We start from the raw sequence: 13,414 nt of genomic DNA on the forward strand, positions 1-13,414 counted from the left end.
CCATTCTGACTTTAAAATGGCTGGAATAGAAATCTAAAAAATTGTTCTCTCAAGATTTTGGTATTTCTCCTTAGTATCCATAGGTAGTCTCGATAGGCAATCAGCTGCACATTTTCTCGACCCAGGAACACACATTATGATTGAAAAGTTCTGGGTTTAATTTCTCAATTTTGATTTTATGATAAAATAGGTACCAGAGGTTTGTGGTCTGTTCTCAACTCAAACGGCAGACCCCAGAGATACAAATTTTAAATGATTGATTGACCAGTAACATGTCCTTTGCCTCTTTCTACACAGTGGAGTTATTTGCCTCTGAGCTGACCAATTTTCTGGATGCAAATGCCACTATCCTTTCTTTGCCTACATACCTCTGTGAAAGAGTGACCCCTAGTCCTTTGTTACTGGCGTCAGTTGTTGATATGGTTTCAAGATTGACGCCAAATTTACCAATGTATCGAGCATTCATAATGGCACATTTTACATTAGTGAAAGTAGTTGTATGCCCTTCCTCCCATACAAAAGGTACGCCTTTTTTTTAACAAGTACCTAATGGGATGGACCTAAACTGTTATTTTTTATATACCTAGACATCTACTCGGCCAATCCCCAAAAATATTTGACCTCATTTTTATTAGTCAGAATGGGTGTCTTGCAAACCTATTCGACCAAATCAACCTTGGGTTTAATGCCTTTATTAGAGATGGTGTGAACCAAGTAATCCACAGAGGTGGCTCCTATTTTGCACTTGCTTTCTTTTATGATGAACCCAATTTTTTTATTGTATCTAAGACTTGTACCGGCACCTAGACTTTGTTGCCCGTCCATGTCCTGAACGCACAAAGCACTTTATCACAGCCCCCTGGAGGTGGTGTGACGCCATAAAAGCTGGAACGTGGTCTCGCAGCGTGGGAGACCAACTGTACCGGCACCTGGACTTTGTTGCCCGTCCCTAGCCTGAACACACGTAGCACTTTATCCCAGCCTCCTGGAGGTGGTGTGGCTCAATAAAAGCCGGAACGCAATCCCGCAGCGCGGGAGACCGATTGTACCCGCACCTGGACTTTGTTGCCCGTCCCAAGCCTAAAGGCACGTAGCACTTTATCCCCAGCCCCCTGGAGGTGGTGTGATGCCATAAAAGCCGGAACTTGGTCCCGCAGCGCCGGACGCGTGTGGGGCGGGACCGTGCTCGGCCAGGGCGAATACCGGGCCAAGATTGGCCCCTCTTAGCCTGTCATAGGCCGTAAGAGGCCGGGCTGGGCCATATTATTGGCATCTTGACTATGAAACTTCAATAGCAGAGGGTGAGCACATATTAACACTGTTACATTGTTCAGGACGCTTTCCAGTTTGCTGCTCCCCCAACAATATAGTGGGACATTTTATTACCCACAGACGTATGGTCATATATATCTCCATGACATTTTTGATACGTTGTTAACTTATAGGTCGTCAGTGTGAGTTTGGGTTAATGTGGTGCGTTGTGAACCGCACATGAGACACCTTGGCCTTGAGACCCTCCCGGGTGAGTAGTGCGCTATACAAATGGCATGACTGACTGACTGACTGGCTTGGTAATCTGTGATTGGTTGCATCTTTACATTTCATTTGAGGATATTTGACCACTTGTCTTAAACGAGAGTAGGGCCCTGGAATTGATTCTAATTTATGTAGCCTTAGATTAGGCTAAGATTGTCCTTCCATATAACATCAAATATAAATTCAGGAAATTAGGAGTAATGGGTAAAAGAAAAGCTCCCAGTACGTCAAAGGTGGTTGGAGGGACGCATAATTCTTTAATGAAGTACCTATCGGGAGCCTTGGGGGCCATCGAAAAGCAGATACATACTGTAGAGGAAACATAAAATCAAGGTATTAGGGCAGATGACCAAGTTATAGGGCCTATACCATCTGAGTGGTTAGTTGTGAGCCCTTCGCGCACAAATGATCTTATTATCACAACTGACCCCTGCCCAATAGATCACGCTAATGGATGTGTGCAGGATGTTTCTGACCATATTAGAATATCTGATCAGGAACATGAAAGTCAGCCTCCCTTTAAACGGCCTAGAAACCAAGAAATCCCTGAGAAATCATCTGTTTTACAAGCTAAAGATACTGATACAATTAGTCTAAAATCCTCATGGAAGGTGTCACCAATAAAATGGAAGAACATAATTAGTAAACCTAAATTAGAGAAGGGGGGAAAGGTAAACTAGCTGCAGTAAATAGTAGAAACCATCGTAAAGGGGAGCACAATAAACTTTCGCTTAAAATAGATGGTCTTCAAAAATTATTTACCAATGCCCTAGAGAACCTGCTGATAACGGTCACAGCAATTGAAAATATCTTGAAGAAAGGCACCACCAATTTTGCGGAGAATGACACAACCAGTTCACGGATCCGGCCAACTGGTTCGAGTAATGAGTCATTGCCGCCTCAAGAATAGAGTGCCAAATATTGATACACGTCCCAAACAAGAAATAACAAAGTGTCAAAGTAACATACAAGTAACGTCGGGCTATTGTGCTATGATGTTACTTACTAGTAAAGGGAATAGCCGAAATGACAACTACATTGGGGAAACTTCTCATCCAACCTCTGGAGTAAATTCGAACATAGGTCACTTCCATCCAAGTAATCAGGACGAGGTGGCTACCAGGTTGGATTTGCCCCCCCCCCACGGCAGCTACAGCCATATATTACTGTCCTGGCTAATGTCCCTCGGATCTCACCACAGACACAAAAAACGCGGGAAGCGCTAAGGAACAATGCCCTTTTTGGCTGGGTAAAAAAACCTGGTTAACAGTTGAACTTTTTGGAGAATTTAAAATGGTCAGAAGAGGAGGCTGGGTAGGGAGAATGGATAACATGCTGCCAGGTGATTGTATCATTTTGACTTTCAGGACACCCTGATTGATTCAGGAGATCCTTTTTATAATGGGGAATAATTGTGTTACAACTAGGGATATAAACGCTTTACCATTGGGTTATTCTTATCGCCCCCTCCCCCCCAATTACCCACAGCCACATCGGAAAGAGAGAGGTTCTCACTGTGACCTACATAACTCACCTGGCATAATCACGTACAATAAGTTTGGAATATTGTCTTCATTGGAGGAAATTGATTGACTTAATGCTTCGGAAAATTGGGTTGATTTAAATACAGCTAAGCTAAACCCCACTATTGTTCTGAAACCGACCCAGTGTGAGTTGCAGGAAGTTTTCACCAAACCTACAAGTGTTACAAGTGATGCAAGTAACCCACATCCCTGTGAATATACTGGACCACAAGCTATTTATAACACCGTTGTTGGCCCGGCTAGCGAGAGTTAATTCAACAAACAATCAAGTAAAGGTAATCAACGATAAAAATACAAATATTCAAGATCTAACTCTTAATCCCACTCCTTTGGTTGACCATTATATGGGTCCAGCCATGGTGAATAACAGCAGGGGGGTTTAGAAATCAAGGAAAGGATAATAGAGGTGTATGTACAATGGTATTTTGGAATGTGGCCGGCTTGAACGCTAAACTCGCCAACCCTGCCTGGATCGATTTTGGTGATGAGTACAATCTACTTTGCTTCCAGGATCCCTAGGTAGACCGTGCGCTGCACATTAACGCCTATAAAACTTACCATATCCCGGCGTTAGCATCCAGCCATGGGAGGAAGAAGGGAGGCTTATGTGTTTATGCCTCGCATAGGTTGGCTGTTAAAAAACTAGATTTTACTGTCTCACCCCACTACTTTCAGTTGTTAAAACTGCACATTGACAGCTCACACTGTACTGTTCTACTGAACGTCTATAATAACTGTCCAGTGGATGATGCAACTGACATTTTAAAACAACTAAACGAGAAATTGCATAATGTGCAGATGGAGATTAATAAGGACATCTGTTTAATTTGGGGTGGGGATTTTAATACCTCAATATGTCCCCATCAGGAAAAGGGTAATTTGGTATAAGGACAGAGGATGGGACTCGTGCTACTCATTTTATGCATTCTTTATGCAGGGATCATCTAAATATCATAAAGTACTCACAGGATATGGGTTTCACTAACAAACTTTGTTCACCTCCAGTACCATTTAGTTACACATTTAATGGAAGAGGGTTGTGCTCTACAATTGACTTCATCCTGGTGTCTAATAGATACACTAGTAGACTAAGTAGTTTTGTTACACATGACGTAGCTTTTAGTGATCATTTTCCGATTAGTGTCACTTTGAAATACCAACAAACGAACTACTTAGTCAAATTAATTCTAAACACTGTGTTCAGGATATTGTTATATATAAATGTAACGAATATACAATCAAATGGTCTGGAATAGACCCTACCCTGTTTACAAAGACTATCCTAACGCAATGTAAATCTGAATTTGCAGTATGTTTAGATGAATCCGCTACTGACACCAATATTTTTAATTCCTTTTTGGTTATTACATCAGCGATCAAATGATCTTATTATCACAACTGACCCCTGCCCAATAGATCACGCTAATGGATGTGTGCAGGATGTTTCTGACCATATTAGAATATCTGATCAGGAACATGAAAGTCAGCCTCCCTTTAAACGGCCTAGAAACCAAGAAATCCCTGAGAAATCATCTGTTTTACAAGCTAAAGATACTGATACAATTAGTCTAAAATCCTCATGGAAGGTGTCACCAATAAAATGGAAGAACATAATTAGTAAACCTAAATTAGAGAAGGGGGGAAAGGTAAACTAGCTGCAGTAAATAGTAGAAACCATCGTAAAGGGGAGCACAATAAACTTTCGCTTAAAATAGATGGTCTTCAAAAATTATTTACCAATGCCCTAGAGAACCTGCTGATAACGGTCACAGCAATTGAAAATATCTTGAAGAAAGGCACCACCAATTTTGCGGAGAATGACACAACCAGTTCACGGATCCGGCCAACTGGTTCGAGTAATGAGTCATTGCCGCCTCAAGAATAGAGTGCCAAATATTGATACACGTCCCAAACAAGAAATAACAAAGTGTCAAAGTAACATACAAGTAACGTCGGGCCATTGTGCTATGATGTTACTTACTGGTAAAGGGAATAGCCGAAATGACAACTACATTGGGGAAACTTCTCATCCAACCTCTGGAGTAAATTCGAACATAGGTCACTTCCATCCAAGTAATCAGGACGAGGTGGCTACCAGGTTGGATTTGCCCCCCCCCCCCCCACGGCAGCTACAGCCATATATTACTGTCCTGGCTAATGTCCCTCGGATCTCACCACAGACACAAAAAACGTGGGAAGCGCTAAGGAACAATGCCCTTTTTGGCTGGGTAAAAAAACCTGGTTAACAGTTGAACTTTTTGGAGAATTTAAAATGGTCAGAAGAGGAGGCTGGGTAGGGAGAATGGATAACATGCTGCCAGGTGATTGTATCATTTTGACTTTCAGGACACCCTGATTGATTCAGGAGATCCTTTTTATAATGGGGAATAATTGTGTTACAACTAGGGATATAAACGCTTTACCATTGGGTTATTCTTATCGCCCCCTCCCCCCCAATTACCCACAGCCACATCGGAAAGAGAGAGGTTCTCACTCTGACCTACATAACTCACCTGGCATAATCACGTACAATAAGTTTGGAATATTGTCTTCATTGGAGGAAATTGATTGACTTAATGCTTCGGAAAATTGGGTTGATTTAAATACAGCTAAGCTAAACCCCACTATTGTTCTGAAACCGACCCAGTGTGAGTTGCAGGAAGTTTTCACCAAACCTACAAGTGTTACAAGTGATGCAAGTAACCCACATCCCCGTGAATATACTGGACCACAAGCTATTTATAACACCGTTGTTGGCCCGGCTAGCGAGAGTTAATTCAACAAACAATCAAGTAAAGGTAATCAACGATAAAAATACAAATATTCAAGATCTAACTCTTAATCCCACTCCTTTGGTTGACCATTATATGGGTCCAGCCATGGTGAATAACAGCAGGGGGGTTTAGAAATCAAGGAAAGGATAATAGAGGTGTATGTACAATGGTATTTTGGAATGTGGCCGGCTTGAACGCTAAACTCTCCAACCCTGCCTGGATCGATTTTGGTGATGAGTACAATCTACTTTGCTTCCAGGATCCCTAGGTAGACCGTGCGCTGCACATTAACACCTATAAAACTTACCATATCCCGGCGTTAGCATCCAGCCATGGGAGGAAGAAGGGAGGCTTATGTGTTTATGCCTCGCATAGGTTGACTGTTAAAAAACTAGATTTTACTGTCTCACCCCACTACTTTCAGTTGTTAAAACTGCACATTGACAGCTCACACTGTACTGTTCTACTGAACGTCTATAATAACTGTCCAGTGGATGATGCAACTGACATTTTAAAACAACTAAACGAGAAATTGCATAATGTGCAGATGGAGATTAATAAGGACATCTGTTTAATTTGGGGTGGGGATTTTAATACCTCAATATGTCCCCATCAGGAAAAGGGTAATTTGGTATAAGGACAGAGGATGGGACTCGTGCTACTCATTTTATGCATTCTTTATGCAGGGATCATCTAAATATCATAAAGTACTCACAGGATATGGGTTTCACTAACAAACTTTGTTCACCTCCAGTACCATTTAGTTACACATTTAATGGAAGAGGGTTGTGCTCTACAATTGACTTCATCCTGGTGTCTAATAGATACACTAGTAGACTAAGTAGTTTTATTACACATGACGTAGCTTTTAGTGATCATTTTCCGATTAGTGTCACTTTGAAATACCAACAAACGAACTACTTAGTCAAATTAATTCTAAACACTGTGTTCAGGATATTGTTATATATAAATGTAACGAATATACAATCAAATGGTCTGGAATAGACCCTACCCTGTTTACAAAGACTATCCTAACGCAATGTAAATCTGAATTTGCAGTATGTTTAGATGAATCCCCTACTGACACCAATATTTTTAATTCCTTTTTGGTTATTACATCAGCGATCAAGAAAAATGTATCTGTCAAATGCAAAAAACTATTACATGGTCCTAAAACGGGTTGGTTTGACACTAAGGGCTTGATTCTGATGCGGTTAGGAAAGCATTCCCACCTAGGGCCTGATTCTGATGCGGTTAGGCAGGCCTCCTAACGGCATTTGCTCCTTCCAAATCAGATCGGGAACATGTCTTACCGACCAAGGGCCCAATTATAATGCGGTTAGGAACATATGCTCCCATTGAAGTCAATAGAAGTCCAACCAAGTCGTATAGTGGGAAAGAATCCAGATGCATCGTTCTCCGTCGGTCGGACTCTCCCTATCCAAGTGGGTCGGAAACCATTTCCAAGCCGATTCGATCGGGAAGCTTTCCAACCCGCATCAGAATCAGCCCCTAATTGTTCTAAAGCCCATGCAGTCCTGAAAAAGGCCTTACAAAAATCAGAAAGAGACCAGGCCGAAATAAAGCTGGCCAGAAAGGTTTACAAAATCTCTCTTAAGTCCCGCAAGGAGGCTATTATATTAGAAGCTTGACGGAACCTTCAATCTGCATCAGAATTAAAAGATGGTACGGCCTTCTGGAAGGCTGTGAATGCCCCTTTTTTGGCACACAAAAACCTTCCTTCTATTGAGATCGCTATTGGTGCAGAGCAATGGGTGAAACGTTTTTCTAAGCTATATGATGAGGATTCTGGTGACATCTTACACTATGATCTGGGAATACGGACTCTTAACATCCTTCCGATAGACATTGACTTTACGGTGGAGGAAGTGATAGAGGCAATCAACGCAAGTAAAAGAAGGAAAGCTCCTGGGCCAGATAGTGTTACTATCTATACTAATATAATAAAGAGAGAGCCCAAACCTTTGAGGCGGGTAATCTCAGGAACCACAGCACCAATCACAACACCCAATACAGCGTTGGAAAGGGCAGTTGCAGCAGAAGGACATAGGCTATGCAGACGCCCACCATATACATTTAAAAGGTAAAAGAACCGTGCCAGCAAAGTAGTCCCTTGTGGGCGTGTCTGCGTTGTGCTGTGGGCGTGTGCTGGGGGCGTGACAAACGCTGGGGGCGTGTGGTACATTCCTCCCTTCATGCCATGTCTCATATCGTGTGCTGGGGGCATGGGCGTGTGTGGGGAGCGGGATTACGGAAAAAAAGCAAGTGTTGTGCCCAATATTTCATTGTTTTTTCTTCCCAGGTTCTGTACATTCCAGCTCCGGGTTTCCACCCTGCTCCCTTTCAATACCCCTGCACCCCATAATCATAACCCACCCTTACTCCTTAAAATACCCCAACACCCTAAACACTAACCCATCTTAACCCTCTAAATATACCCTCTACCCCAAAACCCAAACCTATCCCTAAACCCTAAAAATACCCCTGTACCCCAAAACCCAAACCTAGCTCTGGACCCTATAAATACCGCTGTACCCCAAAACCCAAACCTACCCCTGAACCCTAAAATACCCCAAAACCCAAACCTAGCCCTGAACCCTTAAAATACCCCTGTACCCCAAAACCCAAACCTACCCCTGAACCATAAAAATACCCCTGTACCCCAAAACCCAAACCTAGCCCTGAACCATAAAAATACCCTGTACCCCAAAACCCAAACCTACCCCTGTACCCCAAAACCCAAACCTAACCCTGAACCCTAAAAATACTCCTGTACCCCAAAACCCAAATCTATCCCTGAACCCTAAAAATACCCCAATACCCATACCTAGCCCTGAACCCTAAAAATACCCCTGTACCCCATAACCCAAAACTATATCTGAACCCTTAAAATACCCAAACACCCCAAAACATATACCTCAGTACTCCAAAACATATACCCCTATACCCATACTTACCTTATACAAAAAAACATGCTTTTTAATTCATGCATTTACAACGAATTTCGTTGTAAATGTATTCCTGGTAAAAGCATATAAAATGTAATGCCATGCGTTATAATGGCATTGCGGAGTCATGGTACTTTCGTAATGAAAGTATGCGGAGTGATGGTATGCGGAAAGAAAGTTGTGGAATAATGGGTGTTTACCCTCCCCCGGTAAGTACATTGGTGGCACGGCGGCCCACATCTCCAGCAACATACTCCTATTTTTTCACCACCGATTTGAAAAATGCACAGGTCTCTCTCATTGATGGCCAGCACCGACATACAGTTTTAGACACACTTCCCGCCACAAGTTCTAGTATTGCGAACTTTAGAGCTGGGGAGCTACGTTCGAATCTCGGCATCAGCTCAACGTCCTGTGATTCCAGGCAAATCGCTTTGTCTCCCTGTGCCTACCACAAATGAATGTGTTCTTCTGTAATGTAAATTGTGCTCATGCCATGTTGTCGCGTTTGCGCTTTATAATATTGCAAGGAAAAATAAAGTAGGGAAACTCGAGTTCACACACTACTGAACACGCACTCTTAAGTGCATCAGCAGTGCACTGTGAATCGGAGCGTTTCACAGGCCTGTCACAGATAAGAAATGCTATCAAAACGAAATCCTACAAAACAATATACTACTGGCCGGCAGCAATTCATACCCGGATAACGTCGGGACGGGCTGCTAGTAATTTATATAAAAACAAATCCTTTTCTTTGGGGTTCGCTGTTAACGTCTGACTTGAATGCATGTTGTACGCAGGGATTCATCCCCACTCAGAGTCCATACTTGTTCCTAAATTTAAAAAAAGGGATCATAATGACCCAGCGTGTTACAGGCCAATCTCACTTCTGGATGCATTCGCAAAAGTGGTCAGCTGTATTATTTTAAATAGACTACAGATCTGGGCAAATGAGACGGGCCTCATTTCGGAACTGCAATACAGTTTTTCGAAAAGGCCTAGGTACAATTAAACAAGGCCTAAACGTAAACGTATTTTGGGTGAAATTTGTACAAGCTAAAATGGAGAACCGGTTTATGGCTTTTGTCGACTTGAGCTCGTCATTTGATTGCCACACCAAGCTCTGGTGTATTCTAGAGGGATGTGTGTGTACCCGCAACTCATTAACTTCCTAAGGTTACTGTATAATGATGCACAATCCAGCGTTCGATTTGGTAAGGCTGGGGAATATACTCAGAATTTCACCCGTTAGAAAGGGAGTAAGGCAGGGATGTGTGCTAGCTCCCTTTCTTTTTTCTTTATACATAAACAGACTGGGTGCAGCACTAAGTAAGGATTGTCAGGACACCCCTCACATTGGGTGTCACCCAAATGCAGCGTTATTATATGCAGATGACGCCGTTCTATTATCCCGCACACAATTGGGGCTGCAAAAGGTTGTCACTAGTTTTGTTACATTTATGTCAAACTTGGAACTCCAAGTCAACATTACCAAAACATACATGATGAAAAGTGGCAAAAATAGTCTACAGTGTCAAGCCATTTTTGTTAACAATAAAAAGTTGGAGTTTACAAACTATTTCTTATACTTGGGAATAGTGTTTGAAAAAAGGGGCTCATGCACTATAGCCGTAACAGCAAGGAAATTACTTTTTGCTAAATCAATGGCAACTTTAGTGAATTTTGCTTGGAAGCTGGGTAAACGACCAATTGTTGAAATGATAAAGATCTATACCTCTAAATATATTTCAACAGCCATTTATGGAGCCAATATCTGGGGTTTCACGTATGTACAACCACTAAAACTTGTGGAGAACTTATTTATAAGATACCTTTTCACGGGTCCAAATAGCATGGCCACATATGTCTGCCATGCAGAACTTGGCATACCATACGTATAAGCAATAATTAAAACACAGTCGGTAATTTTATTGTACAATATTTGGCCCAAACCCACCACCAGCCTTAATCGTGAGGTGATTTTAGACTGTTTTAAACTGGAAGAGGAGTCACGTATACCATGGCTTAAGTATGTCAAAAACTTTGTGACTAACCTGGGATGTCCAGAATACTTTTCTAACCCGCCTAGTATTGCAGCTGTTCCTAGGAAAGTATTCAAGACTATCTGTATGGAGTTCCTGAGAAACAACAGACAATCCCAAGAAGTAGTCAAACTGTCTGTTAGAGAGAACCAACTTTTATTATCACAACCGTACCTTGCAAGTGTGAAGGGGAGCTACAACAGGATGTTGTGAACTCGTTTCCGTATTGTTCATTTTTTTAGAATGACTGCGTTCTTTAACATGAACGACTGGTCGCAGCCTTTAGATTCTTGACCCTGTGATGATATTTCCTCTCAGTCTACCATACATGTGTTGTTCTTCTGCAAATGTTATGTTTTTCTGCGCAGAAGATGGATCATGCAATACTGAAGAGGTTGGGTTTGAGACAATGTCGGACTGTCTTTTTTTAAACTACAATTGTTGGACGAAGAGATTTGTATGGAACCTTTACCAAAATACTTAAAGGGTGTGATTCGAATTCGAAAAACCATGTAATCCCCCTAGTTTTAACCTGCTATATGAATTTTAACACCTTAGGAGCTTCATAAATAAACCTCCCCAGTGCTGCGCTGTCCATTATCCAGTGCTGAACTGGACGTCCAGCGGTCGCACGCAGCACTGGGGAGGTAGTGCCCGTGACGACCGTTGGCCGACGGCAGCACTTAAAGGGTTAAGCACTATTGTTTATGCATGTCCTATCAAGAGATTACAACTCTGACTTGAACATTCCATGAATATATCTAATATTTGATATTTCTAATCTTGTATTTTAGTGGACATGAAATTATTTGATGTTTATTTATTATGTTTTTGTGATTTAAGTGTTTAACCCCTTCGGGGCTGATGACGAGCTGGGCTCGTCATGGCGTAGCCTCCTCGCACGCTCATGACGAGCCCAGCTCGTCATGAGCCCCACCCTCGGGGGAAGCGCCAGCGCTCCCCCCGAGTCTGCCCGATTGTTTTCTTTTCTGCGGGGATGGCAGGGGAAGACCTTCCCCTGCCTCCCCCCGCCCTCCCCGCCCGCGTCATCAATGACGTCAGCGCGCGAGGCGCGCTGACGTCACCGGAGGCTCCTTTTGTTTACCGACGCGCAGGGAAGCCATTTGCTTCCTGCGCGTCGGATTGGAAAGAGGTTTGTTTTGCGGCTGGGGCGGGGGAGATTGCATTTTAACTTCTAACGAGGGAAAGGAAAGGCTTTTCCTTTCCCTCGAGGGCACTTTAGAGGTTTCTTGCTGCACGATCGTGCGATCGTGCAGCAGGAATGTTAGGGATTTATTTATTTTTTTGTTTCATGATCAATTTCGTAGTTCGGGGAGCGGCCCCTTGGGGAAGGGTCGCTCCCCTTGTTGGGGGAACATTATCTATGAAGTCTTCTCTTGGCTGCAATGTTGTGGAAAGGCCGTTTTTTCTACAAAAATGCTGATGGGGGTCATTTATAAAGTAAAATGATAGTGCTCATTGTAATGAAGGATGCAAGTGCCTCTGTCCTTCATTACTTATACTGATGTGTGGCTAAAAAACACACCTGTGCTGCCTAGGCAAAGCTCACTAGTGTTTTTGGCCTGATGAATGTTTTTTTTTGTGTGCTGCTTTTCAAACACATGCTTTGTCTCCAGTGACCATGTGTGTGTTACTATGCCATGTGCGAAGGGGTCCCTTGAGTGAGCTGTCCATCATAGTGGGAAGCTCACAAATGTTTTTGGGCTGTTGATTGTTACCTGAATTTGTGCTGCAACTCTAGCGCCATCTTTGTCTCCATTGACCATGTGTGCGTTACTATGCAACTGCACAAATGTGCGCAGGGGTCCCTTGAGTGAGCTGTCCATCATAGTGGGAAGCTCACAAATGTTTTTGTGTTGATGATTGTTTTCCAGAGTTTGTGCCGCAACTCGAGCGCCATCTTTGTCTCCAGTGTCCATGTGTGCGTTACTATGCAATTGCACAGATGTGCGCAGGGGTCCCTTGTGTGAGCTGTCCATCATAGTGCTTGGGGTATGCACGAAACATGTCGACGATAGGAGTTGATAGGTACATCTGGACACATTACGTTTAGGGCAGCCTATCTTTCCACCCCGTTTATTACCACCTAGATGCAAGAATAAAGTTTATTGTAAACCTACTGGGCAGGTATTTTTAACACACATCACATAGTCCACTCCTCAAATACACATGCACCACACATAGTCTAATAAAGTGCTCCTACGTAACTTTCGCAAGTCGCAGCACGCCCCAGCCCGTAGAGGACTGGGATGGCCCCAATGATGAAGCATGTCACCGTGGGGCAACCCTGGTGAGTGAGGGGACACCTAAAAGAGGAGCATTTCTCCCCTTTTTTGTACACAATACCATATTTTCACAATCGACCCCAGTGTGTGTTGGTTGTTATCTGAATAAACTAGCAAGGCTCTTAGGTATCTGGAAACAGAGACCATTTGTTCATCATAGTGGGAAGTTCACAAATGTTTTTGGGCTGATGATTGCTTTCCTGAGTTTGTGCTGCAACTCGAGCCCCATCTTTGTCTCCAGTG

The sequence above is a fragment of the Lissotriton helveticus genome, chromosome 10 (assembly GCF_964261635.1).
Source record: "Lissotriton helveticus chromosome 10, aLisHel1.1, whole genome shotgun sequence".
Taxonomy (NCBI): domain Eukaryota; kingdom Metazoa; phylum Chordata; class Amphibia; order Caudata; family Salamandridae; genus Lissotriton; species Lissotriton helveticus.